Raw genomic sequence first — 23,842 nt, 5'->3', positions numbered from 1 at the left:
CCATGGAGCCTGTGATATTTAAATTAGGCTGCCCATGCTGGAGGAGGGTGTCCTCCCCCACCTTGAGATGATTTGATGTACCCGGGGCTGTCACATTCCAGCTGAATATGACAGGTGGAGATGGCACCTGTAGGCTGTGTTTTCCCAGAGTACATGGGACTATGCGTTTTGTGCGGGAAACAGATGAAATGTGCGCTGAATGGCCTTGCACATTTCTCAAAGGTTGGTCTCCCATTATTCCTTTTCATTATTAACAAATCAAAAAAGCCCAGGCGAGCACACTCTCCCCGTGCGGATGGTCAAATTCCTCACAACAATAATGTCCAGTATGTGCCGGTCCAAGTTCTCTCAGCAAAGAGCTGCTGGTTTATTACAACACATTGAAATACCACCCAGACCATGGCATACCATCGCTGTCGACTTCATTGTGGATCTCCCTGAGTCGAATGGGATCACCTGCATAATGGTGGTGGTTGATTGCTTCTCAAAACTGACACACTTCGTACCCATGGCAGGCTTACCCACAGCCTCGCAGATGGGCGATGTTTTTTTCCATGCGGTCTATCGGCTACATGGTTTACCCTCTAAGATCATCTCAGATTGTAGTTCTCAATTCATTGCTCATTTCTGGGTACGGCTGTGCAAAAGCTTGAAGATACACAGGGGACTTAGTTCTGGTTACCACCTCCAAACCAACGGGAAAACCGAAAGAACTAATCAAACACTTGAGCGTTGCTGTCAAGGAGTTCCCCCCTTCTCACCTGAGTCCGATCTTTGCTGGATTTCTTTGTCGATGCCTTCTTGCGGACGGATCGGGTCTTGAATAAGGCTGCACGAGTCTCTTCCGACTCCAGCGTGCGTTCAAAGTTCCGGGATGCAACGATCCAGGAATCCAGGAAATTAAGAAAGTGCACTACTCAGCGCACAAGTCCAGGAAGTAAGAAAGAAAGGAGAGGGACTAGGAATGGAGTTAGTAGGGACAGAATCAGGGAAACAATACCGCGAGCAACGGAGCACAGGTCTGGTCGCTACTTCGCAATAGCATTGAGATGCGTGGAGCCACGGGGGGTGTGGTCTATTATTTATAGGACACACTACCTCCAACGTGTAGAGCGAGGAAGGTGTTTCACGCTGGACGGCCATGTTGGGAGTACCAGGGAGTGCAAGCCCCGTTGAGACAAGGACCAGGAAGTCCAAAAGGGGCGCGTTCTGTAGGTCATGACAGCATGCCTCCTCTGAAGACCCGTTCCTCCAGGTTCGCCCAGGTGTATGAGGTGACATTTTCTGAGCAGTCGAGGGGTCTTGAGATTAGAAAGTGGTTCCCAGGTTCTTTCACTAGGAGGATATCCCTTCCATTCTACCAGGTATTGAAGCTGACCCCATTTATACCTGGAGTCGCATATTCGGGACACTTCATATTCCAGTTGGTTGTCGACCAGCTGAGGAGGGGGTCTGCAGGATTTCCGGGAGGATTGGATGGAGGGTTTTAATAAGGATGTGTGAAATACTGGGTGAATTTTCTTCCAGGAGTCTGGTAGTTTGATCCGGTATGAGACTGGATTTATAATTTCCTTGATGGGAAATGGACCATAGTACCGATGGGCCAATTTGTTTGGCTGTAGATGTTGGGGTAGTAATTTCAAGGACAACCAGACTTGATCACCAATTGCATAAGAAGGCCCCGGTCTTATTTTGGAATCTGCATACCTCTTTGTCTGTGTTCTGGCCTTCTCTAAGTTTTCTTTGGCCTCCTGGTGTACGTTGATGAGGGTTTCGATCCAGGAGTCGATAGTAGGTACTGGTGTGGGATGAGGGAGAACAGAGGGTAGAACCGATGGATGGAAACCTTGGCTACAATAAAAGGGACTGGTCTTAAGTGCTGAATGATCGGAATTGTTGTAGGCGAATTCAGCCACGGGTATCAGGAGGTTTAGGAGTCATCCTGAACCTTGGTGGCGAAACATCGAAGATACTGTTCCAGGGTCTGATTAGCATGTTCTGTGGCCCCGTTGGTTTGGGGATGATAACCTGATGAGAGGTTGCGTTGGATTCCCAAAATGCGACAGAGATGTTTCCAGAATTGTGGGACGTATTGAGGTCCTCGATCAGATATGATCTTGGAAGGAAGTCCATGCAGACGGAATATGTGTTCCAGAAAGATTCCAGCAAGTTCGGACGAGGATGGTAGCTTACACAGGGGTGTCAAATGAGCCATATGAGTGAACAAGTCAATGGTAACCATGATGGTCGTGTATCCTCGGGAAGGTGGTAATTCCACAATGAAGTCTGTAGCAATGAATTCCCATGGCCTTGTTGGCAGTGTAGGTTGCAGTAGAAGACCCGCCGGTCTCTTGTTATCATGTTTATTTTGGCTACAGATAGCACAAGATTGGATGTACTGCTGCATGTCGGTCTTCATTCCAGGCCACCAAAACTTTCTTTGTATGAGGCGGAGGGTGTTGGTTATGCCACGATGTCCGGAGTGAAGGGTATCATGACAGAGGTTTATTATTCTTTGTTGTAATTTCTGTGTGGGGAATGACCAGTGCATTGTCATTGAATAAATATCCTTCCTTGACTCTTAGATTCCATTGATTCTTCCCTGAAATATCCTTCCACAGATCAGAGGATTGGGTTTGCACTCAAATTTCTTCCAGGAGATTGACTGCTTGAGCTACAAAGATCGTGTGGGGAAACATCTTAGGATAGGCCCTATCTTCAGTAGTTACATAGTCAGGACGTCGAGATTAGGCGTCAGCAATCAGGTTTTGTGATCCGGAAACATGAGTGATGTGGTACTGGTATTGGGCAAAGAAGTAGGCCCAACGCACCTGACGACTGTTCCTACACTCCAATGACTGTAGAATTTGAAGATTCCGATGGTCCGTGCGGGCCTGAACTGGATGTCTAGCACACAGAAGTAGATGTCGCCATTCAGTGAAGGCTTGGCGGATGGCTAACAGTTCCTTTTCCAGGATGGAGTAGTGTGTCTCACTGGGAGTCATGGTTCGTGAAAGGTAAGCAATGGGGTGTTCCAGTTTATCCTCAAATTCCTGCTTCAACACTGCTCCTATGGCGTAGTTAGAGGCATCCGTTTACACTAGGAATGGTTGATTTATGTCGGGTTGGGCTAAGATGGGGGCTTGCGTGAACTCTGCCTTTAAACGTTGGAATGCCTTGTCTTGCGGTGTAGACCAGATAAAGGGGGTGTCTTTCTTCAAGAGAGCAACGATCGGCTGAACGATCTCAGAAAAGGTGGATATGAACTTCCGGTAGAAGTTGGCAAGCCCCAGGAAGGATTGAACTTGTTTCACGGACGTGGGAGCAGGCCATGCCAGTATGGCCTTTACCTTTGAAGGGTCCATACCAATTCCTTCTGGGCTAAGGATGAATCCTAGGCAGTGAACAGAAGTAACGTGAAACAAGAATTTTTTGGGTTTGGCTAAAAGTTTGTGTTCACTGAGTCGTTGTAATACTGCCTTTACATGTTCTTCCTGCTTTAGAAGGTCCTTGGAAAAGATCAATATGTCGTCCAGATAGACAATGACGAAGAGGAAAACATGTCAGAGCACACCCTATCCATGAAACGTTGAAAAACTGCGGGGGCATTAGCTAGTCCAAAGGGCATGACTAGATATTCATAGTGACCAAAGGGTGTTCTAAAGGCTGTTTTCCATTCATCTCCTTCCTGGACACGGATCATATGGTAGGCACCCCGGAGATCCAACTTTTTGAATATTACGGTGCCTCTCACAGCTTCCAGGATATCCGAGATCAAGGGCAGTGGGTACCGGTCTTTGAGGGTACATTGATTTAAGCCACGATAGTCGAGGCAAGGTCTGAGTTCCTTGGTGTCCTTCTTGGGAACAAAAAACAAAAAAGCACCCGCTGGAGATTTTGAAGGTCTTATGGTGCCATTTTCAAGGTTGGTATCCAGGTATTCTTGGAGGGCCTTTTTCTCAGGTTCGGAAAGGATGAATATTCTGCCGAAAGGAATCACTGCTGAGGGATCTGTATCTATGGCGCAGTCTTCAGGTCTGTGAGGGGGTAAGGCCTGGACTATGGCAGTTGAAAATACATCAGCATATCCCTGATAGGCCTCAGGGACTTGTATGATATTGGAAACCATGAGTGGTGTTTGTTGGTCTGTTGGTGGTTCTTTAGGGGGTGTCAAGGAGGGATCCAGGAATAGACAGTGAGACATACAAAACTCTGAGCCTAGGAATAGTGATCCTGCTGTCCAATTGATATACAGATTGTGCTTCTGTAACCAGGGCATACCCAATACCATGGGGTAATGAGCTGACTTAATGATGTTGAATCTAATCCGCTCTTGGTGATGGTTTATAGAAAGCTGGATCTCTTTAGTCTGCAGGCTTATGGGCCCTGAAGTGAGGGGTCTTCCGTTGATTGCTTCCACTGGCTGCATGGTGCTTCGTGTCTCGTATGGAATATGATGACTAACAACCCAATCTTGATCAATGAAAATTCCCATAGCTCCGCAGTCTACCAAGGCCAAAATGGAATAGGTCTTATTCTTAGAGGGCGATAGGAAGGCCTGCAGTATCACCAAATTGTTTTGTCCAGGAGAGTTCAAGGATGTAATTGATGTGGAGCAAACATCTCTCTCCCGAAGCTCTGCTCCATCTAGTATCGGGAGTTGGCGTTTCGCGAATGCCGAGGAGGGGCTAGAAGACACTCCCTAACCAAGTGTTTATCTGAGGCACAATACATGCACAACCCCGTATGAATCCTTCTCATCCTTTCTTGCGGGGATATAGGTCCACGGAAGGCTCCTATCTTCATGGGTTCTGGTTCAATGACTGAGCCTGGGTTTGTGTCCCTCTTGGTGGTGCTCTCTAAGGACACTTTTGGAGGATTTCCTCTGGATTTCTTCTTCTCTGCCTTCCTTTCCTGGATACGAAAGTCTATTTGCATGGCAAGGTCCATTAGTGCCTGGAATGAGTTTGGGCGAGCCACTCTGGCCAACTCATCCTTAATCTCCTCATTCAGTCCTCTCCTGAAAAGGGTAAAACTCGCCTCAGGGGACCAATCAGCTTTCTTGGCTAATTACTTGAATCGGGTTACAAAGGTGAGCATATCCTGGGATCCCTGCTGAAAGTCTAACAGGCGTTCCTGGGCACTATAGACCTGCTCTGGGCAGTCAAACATGGTTTTAAGGGCCTGTATGAACCCATCATACTCATCTAGGAGAGCATCGCCGGAATTAACGAGGGGCGTAGCCCAGGTTAAAGCATTTCCTGAAAGGTGAGAAATTATGAAACCCACCTTAGCCCTGGGAGTCGAAAAGTAGTAGGGCTTAAAAGTAAAGTGGACCAAACATGAATCCAGGAAAACACGAAGGGTTTTTGCCGACCCATCGTATTTGTCAACTATGCCGCCCAGCAACACATTGGGCCTCATTCCGGGTTTGGAGCTAACCATGGAGTAATTAGCTCCATGGTTGCCTCCGAAACCGTCCCAAATCCGGCATGGTGAATGGAGTAATTACCGGTCCATTCCAGGGTTGGAGGGACCGGTAATTCCCCATTCACCTTTTGCCATTCCCCATTCCCATTTCTGCCCCATAGGGCTCAATGGGAATGGGGAAGGAGGTAATTACGGCACCGTAAATTACGGTACCGTAATTACCTCCGAAGTACCTTTGCGGGTCCCGTACATTACTCCTGCTAAAAGCAGGAGGTAAGGAAGGACCTGCAAAGGGACCTCGGAATACAGAGGTAAGGGATTACCGGCATTGGCACCTTTACCGGTGCCGGTAATTCCTTACCTCCAACCTCGGAATGACCTCCATTTTCTTTTGTGGCAGAATCACGGGATAGAACTAATTGTTTGAGAGCGGCGTTTTCCGCCTTTAGATTCTGTACCTCGGTTGATAGTTCTTGCATGCCACGCATCAGGTCCTGAACGGCCGCTTCCATGCCCATATCGAGTTCGGTCGGGTGGCGTCTCAAACTGTCAAGGAGTTCCCCCCTTCTCACCTGAGTCCGATCTTTGCTGGATTTCATGGTCGATGCCTTCCTGCGGACGGATCGGGTCTTGAATAAGGCTGCACGAGTCTCTTCCGACTCCAGCGTGCGTTCAAAGTTCCGGGATGCAACGATCCAGGAATCCGGGAAATTAAGAAAGTGCCCTACTCAGCACACGAGCCCAGGAAGTAAGAAAGAAAGGAGAGGGACTAGGAATGGAGTTAGTAGGGACAGAATCAGGGAAACAATACCGCGAGCTACGCAGCACACGTCTGGTCGCTACTTCGCAATAGCATTGAGACGTGCAGAGCCGCGGGGGGTGTGCTATAATAATAGAACATGCTATGTCCAACCTGTAGAGCGAGGAAGGTGTTTCACGCTGGACGGCCATGTTGGGAGTACCAGGGATTGCAAGCCCCGTTGAGACAAGGACCAGGAAGTTCAAAAGGGGCACGTTCTTTATGTCATGACAGTTGCTACACCGCCGCAACACAGAATAATTGGTCTTCCTGTCTGGATATGGCGGAATTTGCCTTTCATAACTCCTGGCATTCCTCCATCCGAGGTCCACCCTTTCTTGTCACCTATAATCAGCTTCCCAGAATGTCCCACAAGGACCGCGTCTTGGACAGCCCTATTCCTTCAGAAGATGCCATGGTACGTCACGTACAGCAAATACACCTGCTCACAGATTCAATTCTTCTGGACACCAAGGCCCGTGCCAAGCTACAAGCACACAAGTGCCGTCCCCAACAACCTGCCTTGCAAAACTGTGATGGAGTGAGGTTGTCATCTAAAAATCTCCCATTACGTAACATGCCTGTTAAGTTGGCTCCTAGGTATCTGGGTCCCTTTACCATCCAAAAGAAGATCTCATCTGTGGCCTACAAACATTTGCTGGCAGCTGCCTGAAGAAAACATCTTGTGTTCCATGTTTCCTTGTGGAAACCGTTTGTACCAGATCCCTATGGTCGCATGCCAGCCTGACCTGTTCCACTGGACGTCAACCGGTGTCCTGAGTACGTGGTTCGTTCCATTTGTGACTCTCGGTTTTGCAGGGGGCATCTGTACTACCTGATTGACTAAGACAGTTATGCTCCTGTGCTCTGCACTTGGAAACCAGCCTCTCAAGTACATGCTCCTCTTCTGGTTCATCGCTTTCATCTCCATCACCCCTAGAAACCTGCTGTTTGGCTCTCTCCCAGGGGTAGGCAGAGAGTCACGCACTCCCCTGGCCACTCGCGCCGCCCGCACCACTTACCTAGTGGAACCTGGAGGCTGTATCCCCGGTGGTGCTGGTGCACCTTCACCTGCGGCCCGTGGGCGGCATTCGGGGACATGAGGCACCAGCAGAGGATTCCTTTGTGATGCTGCAGTCACCCGGCATGCTTCTGGGATCGGAGCCCCGACGCACTGATGTCACAACGTGGCATTATGCCTTGGGGTCAGCTGATCAGTGGCAGCGTCCAGTTTCCATGGAAACCGCTAAGCTATAAATATGGGATAGGTTGCCACCCCCTTGTCTGTCCTGTTGCAGAGCACTCTGGTCCTGACCTCATACATAACAGAATATTGTTGGTGGGGACCCAGGATTGGTTCATTAAGGTGGGCTTAGCCTGCACCAACCATTGGGGCCCATTTGGCTTAGCAAATCATCTGAAGACTTTGAAAGGAGTAAGAAGGACTCATTTGGACCCAAGCTGAAGGAAGGCCAGGAGTTCCAAGATGGAAGCAAGATCCCGCCCCTAAACATCTCCCAGGGAACAGAGGTAGATACAGGACGCAAAGGACCTGTCCAGCAGCCTCAGAACCGGTACCCAGCCAGCACATAGCATACCCTGCTAGGTTCTGCCTGTAAGGTTCCTAGGAGGGAAGTGCCGGAGAGTCTCTGGAAAAAGGACAAGACCGTTAACTGCAATCACTCTCCTGAGCTTTGGGCCATTCGCCTTGAAAGGTCACGAGCCCTGCGAAGAAGCTAGGAGGAGTGCCACACAAGGATCATCCAGCGTCCATCTTTTAAGGACATTTTCGAGACAGTCGAGTCCTCGATCTGCATCCGGCTGCACCGCTGACTCTTGTCACGCCGCAGTCACCAGAGCCGTCCGAGCTGCCTCGTCCAGCATTCCAGATCCACCAACCAGTACAGAGACAACAATTCTTGGTCCTGAGCCGCCACACCGGACAGCCTACAGATGTCCATCCACCCTTGCTTGCCAAACTGCCTACCGCCTGGTACCCGCAGCTGTCTCCCGCTGCTAACTCTGTCTCAAGGGCTGTGAAGCGCCCTGGAACCGCCTCAACGCTATCGAGCACCAAGAACTTCTTCAGCACCAGGTACATTGTGTTTCTGCCCCCCTGGTCCTTCTCTGAAGGCCCCTAGAGACAGTTACGACCCTTTGCCCCCTTGGTGCTGAAACCAATAACCTTGAACTGTAAGACTGATTACTTTACCAACTACCCTCCTGTCAGTATCCAGAGTGCACCCCTTTCCTTCATGAACCTGTCTGTCCTCTGTGTTCCTTTACGGGGTGGGTCGTATTTGTAGTGTGCAAGAACTGTCTGTTGTAGTAATAATAAAGTAGATATGTGTATACAACCATGACTGGACAGTCCCTTATATCAATGGGTAATAATTGTATTTTCGCAGTGTTGCAACTAACCAACGATATACAACCATGCAGAGATAAGCCTGCCGTTCCGTCCACGTTACCAAAATTGGACAAGGAGGTCTTATAATTCACTTATATTCCAATCTGTTCGGATCCTTTCTGGTGTACTAGAGGTGTGGGGTTGATTGATCGTTAAGAAACCATTATTCATCCCTTGACTACTGGTGCCCCGAAATAGATTTGTCACAATTTTACATAGGATGTCACCCGTCTCTTTAGCCGGGGCCACCAAAAGGTACTAGAGACCAATTCTAAGGTGGATTTTACACCTCTGTGCTCAGCCTGAGGGGCATCATGACAACCAAAGATGATCTGTTGACGTAGAGCAGAAGTAGGTATGTACAACAGTTCAGAGAAGAACACCAGTCCGACCTTTCCATGCAATTCCTGCCAGGTAAATAATCCAGGCACAGAGGGGTCTCCAGATGTAGTAAATTGGACATGATCAAGGAAAGTCTGAACAACTCCAATGAAATGCTTGTGTTGCAAAAAACCGGGGAAGTATATTATTCCGGGATGATAGCTGACTCCAAGGATCTAGACAAGGCATCAGCTTGTATATTGGCGGAACCAGAGATATGGGTAAGGATGAAATCATACTGAGAAAAGAAGAAAGACCACCGGGCCTGTCGGCTATTGCGACACAGTAAAGACTGTAGGCGTTGGAGATTTCGATGATCGGTACGGACAACTACGCTATATCTTGCTCCCTGGATATGATGCCTCCACTGTTTGAATGCTCCCTTTATGGTCAGCAATTCCTTTTCAGTAACCGAATAATTCACTTTGCTAGGAGTTAATTTGCGGGAGTAATACGCCATGGGATGTGCCACAGATGTTTTAGGATCTGACTGTAAGAGAACTGCCCTGATGGCTCTGTCCGAAGCATCAGCTTAGATGAAAAAAGGAACTGAATCATCAGGATGGCGAAGAATTGGTGCAGGCATGAAGGCCTGTTTTAGCTCCTGGAAGGCCTGTTCGGCTGAAGAGGTCCACGTAAAGGAAAGTTAGTGTGTAATACCTGGATTATATCCAAGGATAAATTGGCGAAGTTGGTGATAAAGTCACGGTAATAGTTAATCAATCTTTTCTTTATGAAATAGACACTTGGAGGTTTTGGCATATAAATGGTTTGACTCCAGCCAATGCAATACTTGTGCGACGTGTTCCTGATGTTGGACAAGGGTATACAAGAAAATCAGGATATCGACGAGGTATGCCCACATTGACAATCTGATAAGAGCCGAAACGTTGGTATCCATAATTCTTTGGAAGACTGAGGACACGTTACAAAGCCCAAAGGGCATCACCCTATATTCAAAATGGCCCTGCAGGGTTTTAAATGCTGTCTTCCATTCGTCCCCTCTTCTTATCCGGACCAAATGATAGGCACCACGCAAATCCAGTTTTGTGAAGCAATAAGCTCCCTTTAAGAATTCCAGTATGTCACGAATGAGAGGGAGGTAGGGGATACCGGTCCCTCACAGTCATATTGTTCAGCTCACGGATGCATGGTCTCAGATTCCTTTTTTTTTAGGTACAAAGAACAAGGGTGCACCAGAAGGAGACTGAGATGGTACTATATATCCTTTCCGTAGACATTCTTTCTGGTACTCCTGGACTTCCTGCCATTCACGGGGTCACAAGGTATATATTCTCCCATGCGGCACATCTTTGTCAGGTAGGAGGTTTATAGCACAGTCGAAAGGTTAATGTGGCGGAAGCGGTATGTCTTCTGGTTCAGAAAATACTTTTTTGTACCTCAATTACACAGGGGGAACTCCCTGAATGGAGCAGATGGCAGGGACCGAACAGCCAGGGTTTCATAGTACAGAAATTGTATTTGTTTCATCTGTGTTTCTGGAGCTACACAAGTCGGAACCGGTAGTCCAAGTACCAGTGGGTTAGATAGTGTTCATAGGACCTCAAAAGCAATAATTTCCTGGTGTTGGTTTATTTGCAGACCAAGAGCAAGTGAGTGATGAGTAACGGGTCCAGAAGAGATCACTGAACCATCGGTCAGGGCCACCCCCTCCGGACACTTTTTCTCCACCAAAAATATGTCATGAAAAGTTGCAAAGGCCTGATCAATGTAGTTGCCTGATGCTCCTGAGTCCAACAGCGCCATAGTGGAAATTGCTGAGCGGGCTTGTTGTCTCCTTCCCTTCAGTCAACAAGCCCACTAGTTTTCCGACAGCTTCGGAGGCCAGACCGGACCTGAACCCAAAAAATTACCATGGGAGTCGCAATACAAGCAATACAAGCATAGGCAATTTGTTCTCCTTCTCTTCTTCTATTCTTCATACAAGGGACCCCGTACTGCCCCCAATTGCATAGGTTCCACAGGAGACTCCACTGGGGCCATCGAAGGCTGTGGTGGAACCGTTCTAGTATGTAGGAACGGTTGTTGGATCCACCATTTTTCTCCCTTTCTTTCAGTTAGACATTGATCAATGCAGATTACCAATTCAATCCCATTGAGGTCCTGGGATTCGCCATAATGTACGAGTTTGTATTTCAGTTCTTCCCGTAGCCCACGTTTGAACAAGGTTTGCTGGGTTCCTTTGACTAAAGCAGCTGATATACAAAATCAAATCTTGGGAACCTTGTTTTATATCAGCAAGCTGATTCTCTGCTCTCGAGACCTGATTGGGGGACTGGAACATCTCAAGAAAGACCTTTTCAAATTCCTGGCAGTTGTTAGTAGGGCTGTTAGTAGATACAAAAGATGCTGCCCAAGCCAAAGCATTTCCGATCTGGTTACTCGGGATGTGCCCTATCTTGGCCTTTTTGTGTGCAAAATGGGCTTGCCGGAACAAAAACTGGATATTACAATGGTTCACGAATTCAGTCAACTTCCTTGGATCGCCGTGAAATTTAATGGTCGAGGAATGGGCAACTGTGTTTTCGGAGGTTGTAGAAGCAACGTCATGCACAATTGCTGCTCAGAGGTTTCCATTTTCCTGTTTCATTATTTGCTACCTCCAACCGTAAAGCCTCCAGTCCATCCCGTAGTTCTTGTAATGCCTCCATGTCCCGTTTAGACTCCTGGCATCTTAATCTGTCAAGGGCTTGGTCACTAGGAGGTGATTTACCGGTAACTTGTGGTGATGGGCTTCCTCCTTTCTTCTTGGAGGCACTGGTTCCCGAGTCGTCCAGGATGATCCGGGTCAGTGCAGGCCGGAGACTCGGCCCCCTTCCATCCCAAGTGGATTGAGTTACTAGGGCTAGGTTGGGGACCGATTCTCCCACACCACGGACTAGATTCTCCTCCCAGCGATTTCACGTGGTGTAGAGCAGTGGAACCACAAGGGTGCCACTGAGCTGGAAAGAGTTGATGGTCCCAAAGAATATATCAGAGGAGCCCCTCTCTGACAAAGGGTGGTAGAGCAAGAGGACAAGGAAGGAAAGGAACAGGATAAGGAGGGAAAAGTGCCCAAGGCAGGAACTGGGCTCAGGCAAGGAAACAGCAGGCAGAACAGGGAAGGCAGAAAGAATCAGGCAAGGAGCAGCCCAGAAACAGGGTTAGAGCAACAGGAGTAACCACGGCAGGAACAGAACGCTGACCAGGACCGTGGGAGGGTTAAGACGCACAGTGCTGAGAGTTAGCCTGATATTGATAGATGGGAACGCGAGTTCCGGCATCAGTGGTTTCCATGGAAACCTAACACTGCAGCTGATCAGCTGGCCCCAAGGCATAACGCCACGTCGTGACGTCAGTGCATTGGGGCTCCGATCCTGGGCGACTGCGGAGTCATGAAGGAATCCACTGCCGGTGCCTTCTCTCCCCGAATGCCCCCCTCGGACCACAGATAAAGGCACGCTGCCCGCACTGTGAAAAGAGGAAAATAATATGAGGCCGGGAAACCCAAAGGAAACACACCAAACACTGGTTACAAAGGAACATACAAAGTACTTTATTTTAAGGTCAAGCAATGACAAAGTCAATGACAGGTCAGATAGCTATCGGCCCTCAGTACAACACAACAAACTTCAACGGGGTTCGATGTATTCAGTGAGAGACTGTACATTTGGGACATTCAGGCTTTTATACATTTCTCCAGCCTGTTGTCCAACCCCTTCGCGGGTTAACCATTCCATTAATGTATTACTGGTCTAGGGTCTCTGCCAGGTCAATTCTGATTTATTCATTAGTATGTGCATAGATCAGTTCCGTTGATACAGGTAATCCATTTACATGCAGGTCAACAGAAGGACAAGGTCTCAGTTCACGACCCTAACAAGTGGCTTGCAGGCAAGTTATACATTAGCTGTACGGAGGTCATGTCGACCAGATTCTGTTCGGAATGGCATCGTCCACCATTTAATGCACAGGGTGACTTTTACACAGCAAGAGAACCTAAAATGGCGGTTTGATTCAAGATGGCGGCTTACATCAATTTCTAAGGTCAAGACCTTGCCGTAGAGAGTTATTCGCGTACAGTTTTAAGCAACTTGGCGTAGGCCAATATACATACAATCGTTACAATATGAGGCACAATTTAATATCCAGTTTGACAAAACCTCCTTTTGGCCTATGCCAAGTGCTAAGACTACTTCTGATCTCCTTGCAAGCAACTCCATACGTCATCGTCCATACACCCTGAATCCCCTTCAGAGATATCTATGGCCATCAGGTCATTCACCAAGATCTCTTTTAACACATACTCCTTGGAAGTTTTATCCGGGGCATATACTTTGTGTCCTATCGTACCTATCGCCTGAGCACAACATCCCCCTAGCATCGAACATATACTGGGCAGACATTGGATACAATAACAAAGGAATAGCAGAACTCCCAAAATGATCACCAAAACTGAAAGTACCTTCCAACCCCAAGATTGCAAGAAATCCCAAAACCAAGCACTAAGATTCCAGTTCCCCTCGGGAACATGCACTTCTGAGCTAAGGACGTGCAGATTCTGAATTGCTTTGAAAATGGTTGGGGAGGAGTCTGGTACAAAAACACAGCAGGCGGACCCCACTAATTTACATACTCCACCACGTTCAGCCAGAATGACATCTAATGCCATCCGGTTCTGGAGTGCTACTAATCTTATCGCTTTCTGCTCTAATGTCATGTTATAGAGTATATCTGTGGTCCGGTTGATGGTCCTCTCCAGTACTCTCGCTAGTCTCCTGATGTCTTCGGAATTTGCTATCTGCCCCCAAAATGGCACAACTGATTTCGCTATATCTCCCATCACTTGTGCGGGGGTATCACCATTCTCGTCCCGTCGTGGACGAGCCTTTGAAACTTCCAAAGTGCTTGCTATGAATACCCCAGGTAACAGGATCCCTAAATAACAGGTTCCCTGCCAATCCCTGGGCAACCATGGAAATGCTACATTACTGTCGTGATAAACTGCTAGGCGCTTGCAGTAACCTGCACTTGCACTAACCCACTGAGCTATCTTGTGTGTATTAGAGCCTATTCGAAGCATGGAGGAAAATGCTGACATCAACCAGGACTCTCGAACTGGGAGAGCCTGCATGCTTGCAAGGGGTTAATTGCGAAGGCCTTTTCTGAAGACATAAAACATCTAGCATTTGCAAGAGGCTCTATGCAGCCCTTGGGAGCCAGGCACAGCTTTGCTCGTCTTCGCTCTGCGAGTCAGGTGCACTGATAAGGCAAGAATGTCTGATCTTTTCAAAACACAGTGCCCGAAGCCTGGGAGCCAAGACTGGCTGTTTCCAGTCTTGTAACTTTCCAAGCAAAAAACATGTTTACTGCCGGGAAGGGAGAGCCTAGAAGCTTCTCGAAGAGCTGACACGTCATGATGATTGACGTGCAGCTCCTAATAAGAGAACTATACTTGGACCAGGGAAGGGGGGACTCATCCTGGGCTGTTGGAAAGACGCGCGTATCAAGAAGAACAGTGCCTGGACGACCAGCTGTGCACTATCAGGGCCGAGACTCCTGACATCACATCCCCGCTCTGGTGTAGGACTGTGGGGGCTTGGCCAGTCCTCCCCTCCTCTTCTGAGGAGTGCCGGGCACCTGTAGCAGCGAGGGTCCTGGGTGTGATCAGATCGTACCTTCATCTACATTTCATTAGGAGCGTAAGACCAAATAGTTGCATATTCATCTGTGATTGATAATTGGCATTATATAGCTTGCACTTTCTATTTCCACATTATTATAAATTGCTGCTTAGTTTTCATTAGCCACTGTAGATAATAAATGCAAGCATCATATATTCTGTGTGATTGGCTTTTTTCCAGACTGAGATCATCGTGCGTCTTAAACCTTATTTGTGTGGGAAGGTAATTAGGAGTGATTTACTTTGCACAAAGGGCTGGATCCCAGGGAGGTGCGGGTACTGCTTATCACTACATTTGGCGCTGTGAGCAGGGTTTACGAGCACGATGCCATTCTGGAAAAAACATGCAAAAGATGAATGCAATGGGGAAGATAGTGCACTCTGTCACATTCCAGGATGGCCGGCATCAAATGCTTGGTCAGGTGTGGCAGATATTTTGCATCGGTACTCGGCACCGAGGGCATGGGACATGCTTGAAAATGATGTTTCCCCGGCGGTAATTAGTAAGTGCTTGGAGAGTTTACCGCTTGAGAGATGCAGAAGGGAGCTAAAGGCAGCAGGAAACATAGGCTGGTTATTCCTGCAGGCGCTCAGAAAGGTGCATGAGAATGAATTGCTTAAAGATGCGCAGATTCGCAAATTAACAGATGAGATTTCCCTGCTCCAAGAGCAACAAATTATTATGAGAGAGACCCTTGAATCGTCCGTTAAACGGGCTGATCAGATGGAGGACAGGTGTGCCTCTTTAGCTGTGCGTGTAGCCACGCACAAGCGCAGACAGCGGCGGGGCAATCCGTCAAAGATAAGGATTCGCGCGCTAATTAGGAAAGATAACTGGGACCCAAATTTATGGTCGGGTGAAGTCAGTGATGGTGAAACTGAGCAAGCATATGACTGGAATGAGTCTGTTGAAATTAGACTTGCTGAATTAAATTGTTCTGATGAAGAGGAGCTGGAATGTGCTCCAAAGAAATGTGTTTATCCAGCGCGGCCGTTAATCACTAACAAGTCAAAAGGCCAAGCTGGCGGTGCAAATATTCAGAATACAAGGGTTGTCCGCGATTATACACAGACAGAGCTTTTAGAGATTGCTAAGTTATTTAGACAGAAGCCAGGTGAAGCACTTCTGAGATGGTTCCTTCGCCTCTGGGACACGGGTGCCGATAGTATCTTCTTAACCCCAGAGGAACTGTTAAAGATGGGTTCACTCACTACTAATGTGATGTTGGGACAAAAAGTGCGCGGTGCGCTCGGACAGCAAGGTTCTCATTCCTTGTTTAATTGGCTTCAGACTGCCTTAATGACTCTGTATGGGAGTCCAATGGATATGGAAGAGAGTTGGGGCGGTTGGCAATCACTAACTGAAGCAACAGATCAGCTTAGAGAGATGGGTTTGCAGTGTGCACTGTACAGTGCAAATTTTGCAGGGCCTGACATGGAGTTGTTTACAGCTGGCATGCGCGCACGTTTGTTAAGAAATGCACCGAGTCACATGAAGGGCGCATTGCTTTCATTGCTGGGTCCAGCGCAGGGCAAAGCCATTGGTGAAGTGGCACTTCTGTTAGGGCAATTAGAAGGGCTGGATGTGCGTAAAGCAGCGCGGCTAGTGGCTGCAAACAATGATTCAGAGAAAAAGCGTGGTAAAAATGTAAAGTCTAAAGAGAAAGCTGATACTGTCGAGATCACACGCAGACAAATGTGGGTGGACCTGCTAAAAGCAGGAATTCCAAAGGAAGAGATAGATGGTAAACCCACATCTGTGCTGCTTGAGAAATGGAAAAAACTAAAAAGACAGGGATTGGAAAAAACGAAGCCCTCTGCACCCTCTGAAGAGGAGGTGTTGAAGCCCAAAGTGCGAGCAAAAGGTTACCCTGATTTGGCAAAGGACAAGTGGGAGGTCCCAGACCCCATTTTTGATTGAAGGGCTGGCTCTGTCTTTGAGGTACGGTTAATAAAGAGAACTAGTCCCAGAGACAGACGCCCTTTTGTGCCACTTACCTTGTACTTGGATGAGAAAGTATAACATGTTTTGGCTCTACTAGACACAGGAGCTGAGGTAACCATTCTGAATGGCAATCCCAGTAAATTATCTGGTCCCAGAGTTTTGGTCAATGGTTATGGGGGAGCAGAAACTGTTGCAAAAGCCTTTAATGTAAAAATGTCAATTGGAGAGGGATTGCCTTTCACAGCAAATGTTTTGATTGCAGATATATCGGAGTACATCCTTGGCATGGATGTGTTGTTGGGCAAAAGTGTGACTACAGATTTAGGCGAATTTGTTTTTGGCAATCGAAAAATCCATGTGAGAGTTATTAACCCCGTTGTGGTTGGGCATGCCCCCTTGCATTTACCTCCTCCTGCTGACCCAGTGTGCGTGAAACAGTACCGCTTGCCAGGAGGACATAAAGAGATTGGTGAAACTATTGAGTCATTGGTGAAAGCTGGCATAATGAGGCCGGCAGTCAGTCCATTCAACTCGCCGATCTGGCCTGTCCGCCGCCCGGATGGGGCATGGCGTCTGACAATTGATTACCGCATTTTGAACAAGAAGGTGCCGCCCTTAGCTGCAGCGGTGCCAGACATCATCACCCTGTTTGAAAACCTTACGAGAGAAGTGGGTGAATGGCATGTGGTCCTTGACCTGGCCAATGCATTTTTCTCCATTGATATTGACACTGAATCACAAGACCAATTTGCTATCACGTGGGGAGACAGACAATTTACCTTTACTAAATTGCCCCAGGGGTATGTGCATAGTCCCACTCTGTGTCATGGATTAATTGCCAGAGACTTAAAGATGGTGCAATTGGATAATGTATTTATTGCTCATTACATTGATGACATCATGCTGACCAGTGTTGAGAAAGAACATGTAGAAAACGCTGCTGAAAAGTTGATCACACACATGCAAAATCGGGGGTGGGCCATAAATCCCAAAAAGGTACAGGGGCCTGCTCAAGAGGTGAAATTTCTAGGTGCAATCTGGTCTGGGTAAGTTAAGAAAATTCCTGACCCGGTAATTGATATGGTTCAGCAGATGGCTCCACCAGCAGATAAAAAAGAGGCACAAAGATTCATTGGGTTAATGGGGTTTTGGAGAAATCACATACCTCATTTAAGCCTGATACTGAAACCCATTTACAAAGTCACCAGAAAGAAACATGACTTTACATGGGGCCTAGAGCAACAGACTTCCTTCCAACAGGCTAAAGACGCATTGCAAAATTACATCACGCTGGGGCCCCTGACAAAAACTGATCCTTTTGAATTGGAAATTCTTGTCTACAATGACGTGGCTGTGTGGAGCTTGTGGCAAAAGCAAGGACAGAAAAGAGTGCCACAGGGGTTCTGGTCAAGGAAACTCACAGATCCTATGACAAGATACACTCCGCTTGAGAAACAAGTTGCTGCAGTGTACTGGGCTCTAGTTGAAACTGAAAGAATCACAGGTGAGCAACCAGTGACAATTTGCACAGAAATTCCAATCATGGGCTGGGTGCGTGACACTGCTGCAAATGGGAAAAGTGGCAGAGCACAAGATGCCACTCATGTCAAATGGAAATGGTATTTACAGCAACGTGCGAAAGCTGGCCGCACAGGGGTTTCCAGACTGCAAGAACAAATGCTGGAGGCGGTAGATCTGGAAGCGATGCCTGAACCAAACACCCCTGTGGCGTTGCCAGAATCTCCCTTCAAAGTCGCACCCGCCTATGATACATTGACAGAAGAAGAACAAAAGTCTGCATGGTTCACGGACGGCACCGCAAAGTATGATAAAGGGCAAAGACACTGGCAAGCTGTCGCATTCCAGCCCCACCGAGAAACACTGCTAATGAGAGAAGGTGTGGGAGGATCAAGTCAGTATGCTGAACTGCAGGCAGTGGCCTCCGTGATTGAACAGGTGAAGGAAACAGAGACTGCATACATATACACAGACAGTTGGGCCACATATCAAGGCCTGACACATTGGGCACCGGCAAGGAGAAGAGATGGTTGGCAGAACACACCGATCTGGGGAGGGCCAGACATCTGGGAAGAGATGTGGTGCAAAGGTGAGAGGTGCGAAATCTGCACACATGCCCCCTGACACCTCACTGGCTGCCCTGTTCAACAATGAAGTGGACCAAATGGCAAAGATTCGCCCAGTGACAACACCGCAAGAAGCTGAGGTGCTGCAAGGGATGGCGGATTGGGCACACCAAACCTCAGGGCATCTAGGGCAAACAGGAACTTATCAATTGGCAAAAAAGAGACAATTGCCCATTACCATGGATCAAGCCATACAAGCTGCCTCCCAATGTTCCGTGTGCAGTGAAGTGAAGCACTACCCTCTGGAGAGGAAGCCTCAAGGCCCTTTGAGAAGAGGTGAAAGAGCTGCTAGCGTATGGCAAGTTGACTACATTGGCCCTTTACCGCCCGAGAATGGAAAGCATTATGTGTTGACCATGGTAGACACATACTCTGGACTGCTGTTAGCTTATCCAGTCGCCTATGCAGATCAACGGGCTACCTTGCAAGGCATGGAATACCTCATCAGACACTATGGCATCCCGGATGAAATCCAATCAGACCACGGCAGCAATTTTGCTGGACACAATGTGCAAGACTGGGCACTAGAGCAAGGCATAAAATGGAAACTGCACATCAGCCGATACCCAGAATCCTCTGCTCTGGTGGAACGTAGCAATGGGCTGCTCAAGCAACAAATAAAGAAGCTGACTAAGACTCACACTCTCAAGGGGTGGTCCAAACATCTGGCACAAGCACTGTTTGAACTGAACAATCGTCCACTGGGAAATCGCCAGACACCCTTTGTGAGACTGACAAGTGCGAAAGTGGAATATACAAAGACTCTTGTTGTGTGGAAAAACTGACAAAGAAGCTAAGCTGCCTATTCAAGCGACTGCAGGCAGCATTGGACTTGATCTATCTACCTGTGAAGATGATGTTATACCGGCGGGGCAAACCAAATCCATCTCGCTGGGTATTGGCATCAAGTTGCCGGCTGGCACTTATGGACGCATTGCTGCACGATCCAGCATGGCAAAATAAGGCATTGACATATTGGGAGGTGTGATTGATCCTGATTATAGAGGGACTGTTTCGGTACTTTTACATAATGCTGGTGCATCTGCAGTACCATTAACCAAATATGACCGAATTGCACAATTGATTTGTGAACAAGCAGTTGTCCCCCTAGTAGTAGAAAGCAAGCAATCCCCAGACACTACATCGAGGGGGGAAGGAGGCTTCGGTAGCACGGGAAAAAAGGTGTGGGTGCACCATCCTAACAAAAAGCCTGAGGCTGGGGAAGTGTTAAGTCAAGGTGTTGGAAGTACTTATGTTGTACTTTTGCATAATTCTGATGTGCCTGTTTATATTCCCGCTACTAGGCTCACACCACGAACGTAGAGCAGTATGAAGGGGATGGGACTTGCCTTGCTGTGGGTGCTCCTGGCCTGCCAAACCAACGCTTTCTCTGTAAAGAGTGGGTTATTGCAAGACACTACATGGACTCTGAGAATCGCATGCACTACACCTGATGCTCCAGTCCTGCGTGATAACTACAACCGCACCGTAACCTGTGAGAAAAGCGTTACAAATGAGTATCCACATGGAACTGCAAGAGTTCTAGATTGGCACATTGTCGGACACCTTTTATCACTAACTCATATGACTGGCGCTTATGAAATCTTAGGTCCAAAGGTTTCAGTGAATGGATCAAATAATTTGTTTGATGTTTCATGTTTCTTTTGCCCCAAGAACTGCAATGAGTGTACTCGCCAAGATTTTCTGGACTATAACTTGACCAAATGCCTTTCATACAATTGTACGTTGAAACAGCCTCTACCAGATGGTAGTATGGTGTTTGTATCAAAAACCAATATTGTATATGGTAGGCATCCCACTTGGAGGATGGTGTTTTTCAAATCACACAAAGTAGAAACTGTGAACATGCTAGATTTTCCAGTAGTAAGACAACAGTTAAATTGCAGACATGTGATGCCCGCGTCCATCATTTCAGAGGTACACTTAGACATAGACTTGTCACGGGGCAATGTCTCCTTAGTACTACCAAGCTGCTATAAATGGAGTCGATTTCTATGGCCCATCACCAAATTGCGCGTAGCTAGGGGTTTAGATTCATTGATTGCGGGTGCAGCGGGAGTGGGAACGGGGGCTTTAAATGCTTTTGACATAGAAACTGTGCGCAACAAGTTAGCCACTATGGGTTCTGATGCCAGCGGCGCTATAAAACTTCTGGCCCGGTGGGGCCCATTGATAAGTCCTACCCTGCGCAACACTGCTACAAGTATTGGCAACCATTGGAAGTGGCAGAATTTCAGCTATGAAGACATTTTCTCTGCCATAGGACAGGTCAACAAAACTGCTAAAGACACACGATGCATTTTATGGCAAACTTTGCTAAATCAGCAGGTGTTGGATTTCCGCTCCGAATGGGGGCGACTATCTTCAACCCACTGGCACACAGAGCTACAGTTACCAGCAAACATATGGATTAAGCCGCTTGCTTTTGATTGCATGAATAACACCTGCCATGCGTTAATGCAAGTTAGTAGGACCGCTTATGCTCTAGAAATATGGTGCCCTTTTATAGTATTGCCTATGAAAATCAATGGTTCCTGGTGGGTTCCGCAAATACGAGGGGAATGGTTAGACAGCCAAAACTACACCATCCACAGTCACACCTGCATGCCCTGGGATCAGGGGTGGGTGTGTCCCCTAACTGGGAGGGTTCCGGACCCATGCATACATCCCGTAGCAGGGGAGTGCACCTGGATGCAATACCACATAAATGGGACTGACATCTTCCAGATAGATCAGCATAAAGCTTGCGTAGTTACTAATCATTCCTTGCTTATTAACAATTATAGGTTATTAGGGAATCCTCAAGTATTTTGCATAGATCAAGTTGTGACTATCTTAGACATTGTTACTCATACCCTATATTCTTTAACCCAGTGGTCTCACACTACTCTGCATGCTGAGCTCACGCATTTGCTTAACTGGACTCTATCCTATGGAGTGATTACTGCCCGGCTTCAAGCTATTAGATAGTTTGCTCAAACTGCTTGGAAAGATTTCCAGACGCTAGCTACCTCAGTTATTTCTGCAGAGTACAAGCTAATAATAGACAGAAAGCAATTGATCAAAACTGCTGACCATCTGCAATCAGTTACTACTCACCACTGGTGGGATATATTCACTGGATGGTCTCCCTCCTCCACTAAGCTGCTTAATATAATACTGCACCCATTGCTGTGGTTGCTGATTTCCCTAATATTCATACTTATCGTCTTGATTGGGCTCTTGCGCAGAATGTCTTTCCTTTATACTAGAATGACTGCGCTAGAGAAACGCTTAATTGGCCTACAGCACACTGTGCATGCTTCCAGATCATGGAACTGAGTCAGCATTTTCAGGCCTCACTTCGAAAGGGGTGGAATGTCGTGATAAGCTGCTAGGCGCTTGCAGTAACCTGCACTTGCACTAACCCACTGAGCTATCTTGTGTGTATTAGAGCCTATTCGAAGCGTGGAGGAAAATGCTGACATCAACCAGGACTCTCGAACTGGGTGAGCCTGCATGCTTGCAAGGGGTTAATTGCGAAGGCCTTTTCTGAAGACATAAAACATCTAGCATTTGCAAGAGGCTCTATGCAGCCCTTGGGAGCCAGGCACAGCTTTGCTCATCTTCGCTCTGCGAGTCAGGTGCACTGATAAGGCAAGAATGTCTGATCTTTTCAAAACACAGTGCCCGAAGCCTGGGAGCCAAGACTGGCTGTTTCCAGTCTTGTAACTTTCCAAGCAAAAAACATGTTTACTGCCGGGAAGGGAGAGCCTAGAAGCTTCTTGAAGAGCTGACACGTCATGATGATTGACGTGCAGCTCCTAATAAGAGAACTATACTTGGACTAGGGAAGGGGGGAGTCATCCTGGGCTGTTGGAAAGACGCGCGTATCAAGAAGAACAGTGCCTGGACGACCAGCTGTGCACTATCAGGGCCGAGACTCCTAACATCACATCCCCGCTCTGGTGTAGGACTGTGGGGGCTTGGCCAGTCCTCCCCTCCTCTTCTGAGGAGTGCCGGGCACCTGTAGCGGCGAGGGTCCTGGGTGTGATCAGATCGTACCTTCATCTACATTTCATTAGGAGCGTAAGACCAAATAATTGCATATTAATCTGTGATTGATAATTGGCATTATATAGCTTGCACTTTCTATTTCCACATTATTATAAAGTGCTGCTTAGTTTTCATTAGCCACTGTAGATAATAAATGCAAGCATCATATATTCTGTGTGATTGGCTTTTTTCCAGACTGAGATCATTGTGCGTCTTAAACCTTATTTGTGTGGGAAGGTAATTAGGAGTGATTTACTTTGCACAAAGGGCTGGATCCCAGGGAGGTGCGGGTACTGCTTATCACTACAATTACCGCAAACGAAATAGACAGGTTCGCCCATATACAAAGGTCTGTTTTCCCCAGTCAAATTTGCAACGTTGGCACAGCCCTTAAAATCTCCCATTGACCGGTTACCATTCCTCTGTATGTAGAAAGAAACTGAATCTGGGCTATGGTTAACAGAGTAAGAAGGAGGCACGGCATCCTTATTGCCTATCAGAGCCATTTTAAAGGAAACTAAAGATTGGAAAGGACGGGATAGTCTATCAGAAGGACTAATTGAAGCAACATTGGGTTTGCTCCTATTTGCGAAAAGCGAGCATCCCAGGGGAGTCAGAACACGTTTCTCAAAATTATTCAAATTAGTTCCATCAAAGTTCCCTGAGATGCTATCATTTCACCGGCCAAAGAACAGTGCTCTAAGAGAAGCATAGCAAGCAGTTGTCAACGGTAAAGGATGAATATACCAACCTAGCCCCTTATACCCGTGTTGCGGTAAATGAGAACAGACCCAACAATTGGTTTTGTTAAAAATGGGTTGTGTCGAATTCATAATCAGCATCATAGTATTATTGTGATACTTCTGTCTATGCTGAGAGTCCCTAAGTGACAGAGTATGCAGGTGTACAAAAGGAGTAAAAACAGTAGGTGCAATTTCAGTTGGCAAAAGAGGCTCTAGAGGATAAATCTCAACGTACCAGAATCCTAAAGCAG

The sequence above is a fragment of the Ambystoma mexicanum genome, chromosome 6p, assembly GCF_040938575.1.
Source record: "Ambystoma mexicanum isolate Mex_15411 chromosome 6p, UKY_AmexF1_1, whole genome shotgun sequence".
NCBI classification, from domain to species: Eukaryota; Metazoa; Chordata; class Amphibia; order Caudata; family Ambystomatidae; genus Ambystoma; species Ambystoma mexicanum.
Note: the sequence above shows the minus strand (reverse complement) of the source record.